Consider the following 13,503-nt stretch of genomic DNA (forward strand, 5'->3'; position numbering starts at 1 on the left):
TGTCCATGAGGCCCTAAGACAACTCCATCCACGCAAATGGAATTGCTAGACTGAACTGGCCTTTGGAATTCAAGGGAGACTTAGAAAATATCCAGGAAGCCATTCCAAAGTATAAGGCTGCTTGACATGCAGTTTGTGGCAGATACCCCTTTGCCTGGGTCGGGGGGCAGTGTTGACATTCTTTGGTCACTAAGTTATGATTCCTGGTCTCAAGGAGATCTCCTATTGTGTGCAAAGTTCTTCTAACTCCACATGCCATGTAATATAATAAATTCACCCATGGGTCACAGATGCCATAACAGTGGCATGATGTAGTGAAAGTCCAAAGTAAAAATGGTAGGGGTGCCTGGGTGGCTCAATGTGAAGTGTCCAACTCTTGATTTTGGCTCAGATCATGATCTTGCAGTTTGTGAGTTCAAGGCCTGCATCAGGCTCTGCACTGACAGTGTGGAGCCTGCGTGGTATTCTTTCCCTTTCTCTCTCTCTGCCTCTCCCCTGAGCTCAATCTCTCTCTTTCTCTCTCTCTCTCAAAAAAATAAAAAAATAAACGTGGGTGAGGGGGGAGAGTTATTTCTCTCTAAAAAAAAGAGAGAGAGAGAGAAGAAAAAATCGTCACTATTTGATCAACTTAAAGAGAACTAAGTAGAAATACATTTATGTGATCATGCAGTCAGGCATTTATTGTCCTGAGATGTCATTTAAGAATGATTTGGAGATTTCTTTTATTCGATTTGTCATGCTAATCCTATGTCTATAGAAACTTCAGCATTCTGAATTGAGAATCTGAAATGGATTGCACTAGAAAATAAGAGATTTAGATGTAGAGAACATTACATTTGTCCAATCTGTCTACCACTTATGAGTTGTACAGTACTGGAGGAAGTAACTCCTCTAAGTCTTAGCTTCCTCATGTATAAAAATGGGAGTTGTAATATATATTTCACTGTTTTTTTTAAGTTGATTTATTTATTTGGGGGGAGAGAGAGCAGGTGTGCCTGTGCATGCACATGTGAGTGGGGGAGGTGCAGAGAGAGAGGGAGAGAGAGATCCTAATTAGTTTCTCAACATCAGCACAGAGCCCGACAAGGGCCTCCAACTCACAAACCATGAGATCGTGACCTAAGCCAAAACCAAGAGTCAGACACTTAACCAACTGGGCCACCCAGGCACGGCTCACTGGGTTATTTTGAGGATTAAATTACAGATTTACCTGTAAAATCATGCTCATGGCATACAGGTTCATTTGTTTCCTTACAGTAAAAGCAATTGCATAAAATATGCAAAAAGGAAAGTGTTTCTAGAAAGAAGATGATCAACTCAATCTAGGATAGGAGACTTTCCTACAAGCTTACTATTTGCAGGTACAGCCCCAGAATGTTAGGTTCCAGGCCCTGCAGCAGAGTCAGGCTATACCAACCAGTTTAGATGGGTTTCCAAGCTGGATATGCATTTTCTAAAAGCATGTTGGGATATCGATGTCTATCGGAGCTTCTAAATTTCCTTGGTGTCTTAGATCAGGCCATGTTATGGACTGAATATTTGTGTCCCCTGAAAATTCATACATTGTAATCCTAACACAAAATGTGATGGTATTAGGAGATGAGGTCTTTGGAGGTGATTACATCATGAAGGTGGAGCCCTCCTGAGTGGGAATAGTGCCCTTAGAAGAAGAGACATAGAACTTGCCCTTTCTCTTTGTTCTCTGCCATGTGAGGATACAACTAAAAGGTGGCTGTCTGCAACCTAGGAGGCCTCATCAGATATGGGATCTGCTTTCATCTTGGACCCCCTAGCCTCTAGAAATGCAAGAAACCAATGTCTGTTGTATAGGCCACCCAGTCTGTGGTCATTTGTTATAGCAATCTGAAGTAAGACCTATGATCTCATCTAATCCTAATTATCTCCCAAAGATCCCATCTAATACTATCACATTAGAGGTTAGAGCTTTAACATATGAATTTGGGGAGGACACATTCAGTCCATAACAGTTTCTAAGTACAGACTCAGACCCATGGGAATGAAGGTTCCTGGGAAGTAAAGAGGTTGCAGCAAAGCTGGTGCATTCAACCTCTTCCATGAGATCTCAGCAGAGCCCCAACAACACCTGCTTCTGCCTGTGGAAAGGCTCTGCTTCTCACTAAGTAATGCTTGAAGCCCCAGTCCTCTCAGACTAGCCTAAGAACATAACCTGCCACTCTCCCAAGCTTGGGGGGTGGGGTTGGGGGTGACAGGTGGGAGCTACAGATGAGAATCAGGGCTTTGGGTGAAGGTTGAAGGTGGATGAAGGGGCGGGGGGAATAGATCAGAATCAGCAAGATGAGGAAAAAGACTATGTTTTGGGAACATGAAGAAATGAATAGGGCTCAAACTAAGGATGTGCTCAGCGAGGGTTGAAGGGATACTGGTGGATTTGGGGAGTGAGGGAGGTCTCTGGAGATAACATTCCCACTCCAGAGTTGGCCTCATGGCCCTACTCTCCCCAGGGGCTGCCTCTCAGCAGAGAAGTCAGGAGGAAGCCATCTTTTTAGCACCTCTTACTTTTACAATTGGAAGCCTGAGAGCAAAGCACGAGGAAATTAAGAGAAATGTTTTGCACATTTGTATAGAAGGGGCCACTGTTTTGGAATAGAAACATCCGTTATAATAAGTCTGCACACAGAAACAGATGGAAGGAGATAAGTATCAGGCTCTCGCCTCCAATTCTGTCAGCCAAGAGAGAGGGAAATTTGTGCTGTTAGTTATGGAAGCTTCCTCAAATCTGAGCCAGCACTGAGTTTTTTTTTTTTTTTTTTTTTTTTTGCGGCTGACTTACTTCTTTTATCAGAGACCCTCCATTTCCTAGGATGCAAATATTTTGGAAAAGAAAAACCCTTTAAAGGAAAAAAAGGAAACTATCATTTTTATTGAAAGGCTCTGCCAGACTTATTTGCATTTAAATGTTCATGTTCCTAAAAACCTTGAGGCAGGAATTATTACTGTCTCTATTTTTACAAGAAGCAGGTTCCTCAACACTGAAGTGACTTATCTCATATCATAGAACTTTAAAAGGGCCTGGCTCAGAGTCATTGAATGCCTGGATCCACGTTCAGCACTTTGATAATACAACATTTCAGGCTGTGAGCTCACTCTTTCAAAGTAGAAAGGCACAGTGGTAAGAAAAAGGAGAAAGGACATAAATCTGTACATAAAGCCACAAGTTGTACCAGATTATCAAAGCCAATGACCATAACTAAGTCTGGTGTCAACTCACCAGTTATGGGTCCAGAAGATGACCTGGGGCCCTAACCTTGTCATTCAGCCCTCCATGGCAGTTACTTGAGTGTTTCTAATAGTCCACCTCTGTGGCGAAGCTGGATTTTCAGCAAACTGAAAGTTATGAGGGGTGGCTGGACTCAGAACCCTTTATGGCATCTTTAAGCTCCAGGCCTCTGTGGTCGCTGCTAATAATCCAGCCCATGTCTGTGTGTGTGTGTATGTGCACGTGTGTGTGTTGAGAAGCAAGAGTATCAATGGATCCAAGTACAGCAAAAATTATTTTGTACAGTGATGTTGAATAATGAGAGTTGATGGGTACAACTACATTCTTTTGTACAATTTAATGCTCTACATTCAGGATAGGGCATTGAAGGAACACTGAAGTTGGGAGTATGGGTGAATTAATGATGACAAAGACAGCTGGGAAGAAGTCTCTTATTAATCTCTAGGACTATCGAGTAGCATGAGTTCCATGGGGTTTGTTGTTCATGCCTATGTTATAACACTAAGAGGTGATGACTGGGGCTCTATTAACCGTTTGGGCCATAACGACAAAAGCACACCCTGAGTACTATACTATAGAATGTTCTTTGGGATTTTTTGGGATGGAGTCTAGTCCTACAGGATTGTGGCAGTGTCAGGCCACCCTTGGACTGCCTCATACTTTCCTCCCACTCACCATCTACCTTCCAACTAGGTTCAGTGCACCTAAGTTCAGCACCTGGCTTGATTACATCTTCCAATAATACTAAACTGAAATTGTCTGCTGACTTTCCTGGGTGCCCCTAGGCTGTGCTCTCCCAGAAGCCTGGGACCTCAAGGCTAGACACCTCTGTTGTCCAGAAAGTTACCTGCCACCCGATAATGCTTATTGAACAGGTGAATGAGCAACTCACTGACTGAATTATAAGTGTTGTTATGAGAACATCAGGGGTGCAATAGCACAGAAGGTGTTCTAGCTACAAGAATCCTGTGGATGTGGACAGCTACAAAGAACAGAATATTTTGGGTGCATTTTGGGCCAAATGCATGCTTTGAGGGGCCTCCTCTGTTCGCCAGGTTCCTCCCCTCCAGCCCTGGAATACACAGCAGGAATCAATAATGACACTGACTCATTCTGGAATGTGAGGTCTGGGGGGAGGCTAATCAGGGACTAGCAGTTGATGAGGCGAGGACACCTGCTGTGGCTCTTACTCTCTCCCTCTGCTTTCCATGGCTTCTGGCCAGGGTCTGCCCTTCCCAATCTCATCCTGCCCTCTCTGGCCACAACTGATGGTCACACAGGCACCCTCCTTCTCACTTCTGGAAGGCCTGGGTGAGAATTTGTGGCTCCCTTCCACTCTGTCACGTCCCCCGAGGGCCTTAGTCATCAGGTGGGTGTTGTTCATCTTCTCATCCATTGTCCAACCCAGGACACAGTCTGTTAAGTGAAACACATCAGCCCAGGGACTACTGCCGCAGACAGAGTGTTTTCTTTCCTTCACACCTCTTTTTCCTTAACCTCTGGTCTTTGGCCTTCTCCTCCACATTTCTTGCCATAGACCTCTCACCATGTGTCTCTGTTTCCCTGGCTGCTCCCTGAGATCCCTGAGCAATGAAGACATCTTTGGTGGATCCCCAGAGGAATGACTGTGGCTCCCCTCTTTTGTCCGGACAACTGGGACATAAGACCTTTCTTTCCCCTCATTGGTTAAGTGACTCCAGGGACTCCTAAACATGTCTGAGCCTCAATATACTAATTCACAAAATGGGATCACAAAGGTTGACTTTCCAGTGGGGTGATCATGAAAATATAATATGCAGAAAGTATAATGGAAGGTCTTAGACACTATACATCATGGCAAGAAGGTCTCAATGGTATGTTCATTATTCACAGGTCCAGGAGAGAAGAGGCAGAGAGGGCCGAGGTACACAGATGACTGTTCTCTACTGCTCACCACTCCCTTCATCTTTTCTCCCTCATCTCCCTCTGTGCTCTCTCCAATTATCTACTTCTTTCCATTTATAGTCATCCTCCAGGTATTCTTTGAAGGTTGACCACTGCATGCTCTGCACTGGGAGCATTGCACTTGCCTCTTCTCTTCACACGCCAAGCCCAACTGCAGTGACCAGTGAGATCCAGGGACCTGCAAGTGCCACCCACCCTGCCCCACACGGTCCAAAGACCTTGAGGACTAATGTTGCTCCAAGGGTAGAAGCCAACCAGAGACAGTACAATGAATTACTGGCCTCAGAATTCTTCTAGCTGCAGTAATTTGATACCTTTGTTTTTCTTCCTAGACAATTCACTTATCTTTATTTTTCTTCCGTTCCTTTGGTGGCTTACAGAGGAGTTTCCTGACCAGTACCCAGCAGGGATTGAGGAAATGACCCTGAGATCCATCCAGTTGTGCCCTCTAGGCCCTTGCTTTGTCCAGTCATGGCTCCAGGGCAGAGTGGATTTCAAGACCTTTTCTGAATGGTGAATTCTAACCCATTGGGGGAAACTAATATCACGAAGTGATGGAGTTTGGGGGAGGAAAGAGGGGAACAAATCCCTCCTATGAGCCAAGCTCGCCTTCAATCATGCTACTTCTTTCCCAGTCTGGATCTAGCTTTTCAGAATACCCTAGTACTCCCAGTTACCCAGACAGGCCCCACATTGAGAAACATTGTTCAGACTTGTTCTTTTTTTTTTTTTTTTTAGCCACCCAGGTTCCCCTTTAAAAAAAATTTTTTTAATATCAAATTTATTGTCAAATTGGTTTCCATACAACACCCAGTCAGACTTGTTCTTCAGGGATAGTCAAGGTGGGACAAGACTTTGTCTATAGTCTTCCTGTCCTCACGTTTCCACAATGAAAAGGTGACCTATGACTGGAAATACATCCAAGATATTCTGAAGCCAAGTGCTAGGCATTTGTTTTCTGTGGTCCCTGAAAACCAAGCCCCCTGCCATCTTAGACCAAAAAATCTAGGAGATGGGGGGAGGGCGGAAATCTCTTTGGTATGGAAGCCGCTGGCTTATAGCCCCTAAAATTCCAACAGTATGCTTTATGCTATACGTCTTTTTTTCCTGTTTGGCATGTTTCCAATTTCTCAAGGTATTTTCTTCAAATAAATTGTGAAAAAAATTCACTTTGCAAATTTTAACAACTAAATATTGAATCCTTAGTGTGTTTGAAAGCAAATGTTTTAAATCAAGACTTTGAGTGGATAATGGTTTATAGACTCACCTTTTCCCCACTTGCCTTCCACAAAACCATCTTCAATTTCCTATGAAGAGCTGGGAAAGTAAACATCAGCATATTCATTTAATTTTGCTTTGGCTCACCAGGACTTGTTTCTAGAAATATCTTTGATTCCCTTTGACAACTCTACTATCTTTCTATTTCCCTAATCTGACATCATCCCTGAATGTTCCGTTTTAGCTCTCTTGGTTTACATCATTACATTTTTCAACTTCTCTGTACTGGTATCTTAACTCCTCTTCTGATAGTTTTCCTAGTAGTTTATGTGTGAGGATGATGATGAAGATGATAATAATGGTGAGGGGGGAGGAGTGAGGAAAGGGGGGGGAGAAGGAGAGAGAGAGGGAGAGAGAGAGAGAGAGAGAGAGAGAAGGGAAATTGTTTTGTCCTTTTTAAACTCTGCCTTCAACCTAGGAGTACGTGTGGACCTGTTCATTCATTTGGCATACTCACTCACTACTGCATAAATTTACATGACTCATAAGTAAATCTATGAGTCGCTATATTTTGGACATTTATGTAGCCTCCAGATTCTTCCTCAAGATCTTCCTTCTCCTCTTCCATTTATCTTTTTTTAGAAAGTAGAGGTTTCTCACATTCCTGGTAAGAAAAGTCTTATCTTTTAGTCGATTCGGGGAACCAACTTTTCTCTCAAACCCTCATCTGTAAGTTGAATGGTTGCAAATGATGGTCTCTAAGGTCCCCTGTATGAGCCTGTGAAAGAGTAAATGAGATTGTAATGCATTAATGGAGTAATGTAAGGGAGGACCAAAGAGAAATAAAGCTCTAACAGACATATGCGATAGAGTTGTAGATGATTTGGGGGAAGAAACAACAGAGAATAGAGAAAGAGGATTAGAAATTTAAGCAAGGCATTAAAATATGTCTTAAGACACTGCTGTCTCCTTTTCTCAATGCTCTTGACTGTGTCTTTAGAATCTAATGTTGTGTGTCTTGTGCTCTTTAATGTACATTACACAGCAGGAGCAGCTACAGCACTAGCACTGGCGGCTATCACATATCTTGACAGCAGCCCTTGTTGGTCACAGGAATAATTCCATTGGAATTTGACTTCAATAGCTTTTGAGGATCTGGTCTCTCTGAGGATAAAGAAGTAACCGGTAAATGGCAGGGTGCTGACTTTGCAATGTGGGCAAATGTCCACCTGGATATGGGAAGGGGGTGCAAAAACACACTCCCCTCTGCTAATAACAGCCTTCTCTCATTAAAAGAAGATTACAGAACTCCAAAGCAAGACTCTAGATTCCTAAGCTTTCCTTCAGTCTTCCCCATTGATTGACCTGGAGACCTCTGATTTCATGTTGGATCATCTGATGTAGAGTTGTAGGTAAAGGGGCAAATATTGACCTTTCTATACTAGGTTATTAGCTAGTCATCTACCCCATTCATCTTCCCCCTCCTCCTCCTCACCAAAATCACACACAAACTATGAATGGAGTAGGTGCCATAGCTGTCTTATTGGGCATGCTGTATCCAGGTTTGTATCTTAGTTGTAAGCCAACATACCACACTGCCTGTGGTTTTCTGATGTCATAGAATTTCTATCATATATAAACCTGAATATTGAAAATATTTACCACATATAGAATATCATATATAATATTTTAGTCATTTCTGTGCCTCCATAATGACTAGTACAGAAGCTTGCAGGAAGCAATTACTCAGGAAATCATGTCTTAGTTTTAATGATGATGATTATGATGAGCATAAATGATGTAAAATAGTAAATTTTTTTTTCAAATAACTTCTATATAGAGAAGGTTGTATAAAGTTAGCTGTATTTTAACCTTAGAACCACGTTAAGGCAATAAAACATTTCAGTACCAGAGTATCAGCCTATGGTAAGAAGAGACTGTGTTTTATTCATTGCTGCATTTCTAGCCTTTATTTTAAGACCTGGTAAGAAATATATGCTTAATGTTATTGTTGTACACTTACTTTGTGCACAAAGAACTTACTAAGCATCCACTGAGAAACAACAGGCTGCCACATATATGACTGGAAAGATCGCATCATACAACATAAAGTGGTGCTATGAACATGCAGTGTATTAGGAGCAGCATCCCCAGAATTGGTGTCTCACCATATTGTAGTATCCTTGAAAGACAGTGAAGACAAGAGTCAAGTTCCTACTCTTTTAAAACCTGCAGTTAAAAAAAAAAAAGACAAACAATAAGCTCATTAATAAACAAACAAATGATATAAATTCATATAACGGAAAGTGCTCCAAGAAAGAAAATAGGATGATGGCATCAACACCAGTGGATTCTGGGAGAGGTGTGGGGGTGGGCTATATATCTGCTGGAGTCTGGAAAGACCTCTCACAGAGGGGAAACTTAGAGTTGAGACAAATCATTAAGCAGAACCAGGCATACGTTAGCTGTTTCATCCCCACAACCATCTTATTGGTTAGATATTAGCCCCACTTTATATGGGAAGAGACCAAGCCCCAGAAAGAATTTTGCCTAAGTCACACAAAGTAGTAAGTGGCCCGACAAAAGTTTGTGCCACATTTGTTCAGCTCCAAAACCTTTGTGTGTAAACATTATATTATATTGTCTCTTGTAGAAGAGAAAGTGAGTGGAACAAGTATCTTATGCATCTATAGTCATTTTGTGAACGTATTCTAGATGTATGGTACTGGTCTACAAACTGGGTGCTTTGATACATTTTTTGTGAGATGTCTGGGATGAAATTTCTAGCAGCATTGATGCATGTCACAAAACTGTCTTCAACATTTTGATTTTCTATTCTTTTTAGGTTTATGTATGGTGACTGCTAAAAGTATAACACAGAGTGATTCAATGAGGAATCATCAGGAAGACCAGCCCCAGTGTGGACTTGACCACCAGGTATCTCGGGACCTCGAGCAGATCTCTTTTCCAACCAATCTGTGTCTGAAGAAGGATGTGATATTTTCCCTGCTAACTTCAGTACCATCGTAAGAATATAATGTCATAACAAATGTGATAATGTTTTAAAATATGTAAATATAAGTAATTTTGTATAAGTATTAATTTGGTATAAGTATAAATTTGTATAAGTATTAATTTGGTAATCATTAAGAAAATACAAAATATCAAATTTCATATTCCTTTTCTTACCAAAGCCAAGATCTTTATGGGGTAGAATTTGAAAAATTGGAAACATATCAACATAACTAGGTCTACCTTCCAAAATTATGCAAAATCACTTTGCAGTTGAATTGTTATTCATGCCCAAGAAATATTGCTGCATTAATTATCCGAATAATTGATCCTGGAATTGTTATTTGGTCATGAGTAGCTGAATTTTTAAAATAATTTTCCCATTTATTGGCCTAATGTGGATTTGTTAGGAGTCTTACCTGGGAAATAAATTTCTTATTTTATCAAGATATTTGTCTCAGAAGAGAGTTTCACGTTGGATCTGTTGCTGAGATCATGGCACTTGCTTTTCTTATGCTCCTCACTCAGAAATTTCTACCCTAAAAGCCAGTCCAAATTTTTTCAGGCTCCTTAATAAATACTTTGTTATTAATAATACAAAGTACAATAATGTGACTTTTTTGTGTTCATAGTGCTTCTGCAGCATAGGAGCTGTTTCCACACACATCTTCATTAATCATTATCACAAATCAGTAATAGAGGTTTTAATTCTCATTTTCAAGACAGCAAGAGGAAGTTCAGAGATGTAAAGTGATGTAGTTAAGGTGGCACAGCTAGCATGAGTGGATCATGGCCTTAGACAAAAAGCTACCCTATTCTCTGAGTCCAGCATCCGATCCCCACACACACTGATGTTGAAAGAGCTTGGCCCTGGTTGGATTTTAAACAGACATTATTACATTAATATCTTTAAGTATCTTAATTAGGTCTTTCAGGAAGGAAAAGAAATTATTTGGTCACCAAAAACAGCCTGAGGATTCCAACTCGAAAGAGTGAGTCTGTTTCAGATCACTAGATAGGGTGGTGGCTCCATTTGGCCAGGAAACTTTAACATAAACGATGAACCATGTGTAATAGGGGATACTTGGATAAAGCCCCTGGTCTATGAGGAAATGTGACTGTTCGTGGTATGTGCACCCAACACCTACAGCAAACACTCCCACGGCCACCAGTGTTGGATTCAATTAAACATTAAATTCATCATCTTTAGCAAGGAAAGAGAACAGCAAACAGTTGCTCTCTCATGGCTAAACACCCCTCGGATTTGCTGGCCTTTGATTTATTGGAAGAAACCTGCTGGGAAGAACATACTGTGTAGCTGATTAATGTCAGCTTCTGTCATCAGTTTCCACTTAGATTCTTGGCCAGCCCTGACATCTCCTCCCTTAAGGATCCAGAAGAATTTGAGGGCTGATCCAAGAGCTTTACTGGCATGGGATTTGCAGAATGTGGTGTTTGCAAAATAAGGAAGATGAATGGAAGTGGAATCCCATGTTCTCCACTGGACTTGTTTCTTTAATTCATTTCTCAAGAGGCCCTGCTCCATGCCAGGACCACACTAGCAAGGGGACTGAGGAAAGTGTGTTCCCAGGCCCCAGTACAGATGTCTTGCATTTCCTGTGCTGCTTTATGTGCTGGCTTCTTGGAGCTTGTCAAACTGGAAAGGGGTCTGAGGAGGAATGTAGTGCACATTCACCATCAGAACCTTTACCAGGACCCTTGGACAAAGCCTGTGGAAGAGTGAGCCCATGAGGAGCAGGCCCCATCCACTGACGAGTTAAGGCCAAGAGAATACCCCTGCTCCCAGGTCATGTACATAGGCCTGATGTTTCACAAGGTCATGCAGCACCATTTTGCTTCTCCCAATGATAAAGCAAGGTGCAATGGCATTGTATTTAAATCAGGTAGAACTTTATATATGTGTTCTTCTAGAATTTCTGTTGGAGTAAATGTCCACTATTTGATTTTTTTATAAATAATTTTATGTTTTCCCCTTTTCTCTAGTATGCAAAGGATCTAGAAAGAGGTGGCAATTTTAACAAGACTTTAAACCCTCTCCTTTCTAAATATTCCTCCATTCGGGAAGAAAGAAGGAAAGAAAGAGAGAAAGAGAGAAAGAGACAAAGGGAGAAAGAAAGAAAGAAAGAAAGAAAGAAAGAAAGAAAGAAGAAAAAGAAAGAAAGAAAAAGGGAGGACTGAAGGAAGGAAGGAAGGAAGGAAGGAAGGAAGGAAGAGAAAAGAAAGATTTCAATTGAGAAAGAAAAATCTAGTCATCTATTCATGTTTTGCAAATCATCACGAAACCTAGTGACATAAAATAACATCCATTTTATTATATCTCATAGTTTTTAAGAGTCAGGAATTTTGGAGAAGTTGAGATAGACAGTTCTGGCATGGGGTATCACATGCAGTTGTAGTCAGGAGCTAGAAAAGCCCAGAGCTGAAGCAAAGCCAGTGGAGGCTTCCTGGGGACATCGCTTTCTCTCTCTCTCTTTACCCCTCCCTTCATTCTTCCTCTCCCTCTCCCTCTCATCCTTCATATAGTCTCAGGAAGTTTCAATGCAGTCTCTCCCCTGGGCTAATTTGGGCCTCTTCATGGCATGACAGCCTCTGGAAAGTAAAAGTGCTTGCATGGAGATTGAAGGCTTCAAGAGTGTATATTGCAGTGGGTTCAACTCTTGTACTGTTTTTAGTATACTTGTGATTCAAGATGCACAGAGACTTTCAAGATTGCTTTTAATAACTTAGAGTTACTTTCTTCTCCTTTTACTAACCAATCATAAAGACTTGGTAGGAGCTGGGACCAAATTACTGCTATGTTTCTTTTCAAATCTATTTGTCTAGTGTTGTTGATTTTAGCCATTTTTACAGGTGTAAGGTGATATCTCATTGTAGTTTTGATTTGCATTTCCCTAATGATAAATCGTGTTGAGCATCTTTTCACGTGTCTGTTGGCCATTCATATGTCTTCTTTGGAAAAATGTCTATTCATGTCTTCCACCCATTTTTAATTGGATTATTCATTTTTGAGGAGTTAAGTTTTATAAGTTCTTTATATATTTTGGATACTAACTCTTTATCAGACATGTTATTTGCAAATATCTTCTCCCATTTTGTAGGTTGCCTTTTCGTTTTGTTGATTGTTTCCTTCTTGTGCAAAAGCTTTTTATTTCGATGTAGTTCCAAGTTTATTTGTGCCTTTGTTTCCTTTGTCTCAGGAGACATATCTAGAAAGAAGTCGCTGCAGCCAATGTCAAAGAAGTTACTGCTTGTGTTCTATTCTAGGAATTTTATGGTTTCAGGTCTCACTTTGAGGTCTCTAATACACTTAGAATTTATTTTTTTGTATGGTGTAAGAAAGTGACCCAGTTTCATTCTTTTTTAAATGAAGTTGTTGTCCAGTTTTCCCAACACCATTTGTTGAAGAGACTCTCTTTTTCCCATTGGATATTCTTTCCTACTTTGTCAAAGATTAATTGACCATATAATTGTGGGCTCATTTCTAGGTTTTTTCTATTCTGTTCTATTTACCTGTGTGTCTACTTTTGTGCCAGTACCATACTGTTTTGATTACTATGGCTTTATAGTATAACTTGAAGTCCAGGATTGTGATGCCTCCAGCTTTGCTTTTCTTCTTCAAAGTTACTTTGCCTATTTGTGGTCTTGTGTGGTTCCATACAAATTTTAGGATTGCTTGTTCTAGCTCTGTGAAAAATACTGTTGGTATTTTGATAAGGATCGCATTAAATGTGTAGATTTCTTTGGGTAGTATAAATATTTTAACAATATTTTTTCTTCCAATTCATGAGCATTTAATGTCTTTCCATTTCTTTATGTCATCTTTAATTTCTTTCACTGGTGTTTTATACTTTTCATAGTACAGAATAGCTAAAGTCAACAATGCAAGAAACAACAGGGGTTGGCAAGAATGTGTAGAAAAGGGAACCCTCTTGCACTCTTAGTGGGAATCCAAACTGGTGCAGTCACTCTGGAAAGCAGTATAGAGGTTCCTCAGAAAGTTAAATATAGAAATACCCTATAACCCAGCAATCTCACTACTAGGTATCTAG

Source organism: Puma concolor, chromosome A3 (assembly GCF_028749965.1).
Source record: "Puma concolor isolate L17-30 chromosome A3, mPumCon1.1.hap2, whole genome shotgun sequence".
NCBI classification, from domain to species: Eukaryota; Metazoa; Chordata; class Mammalia; order Carnivora; family Felidae; genus Puma; species Puma concolor.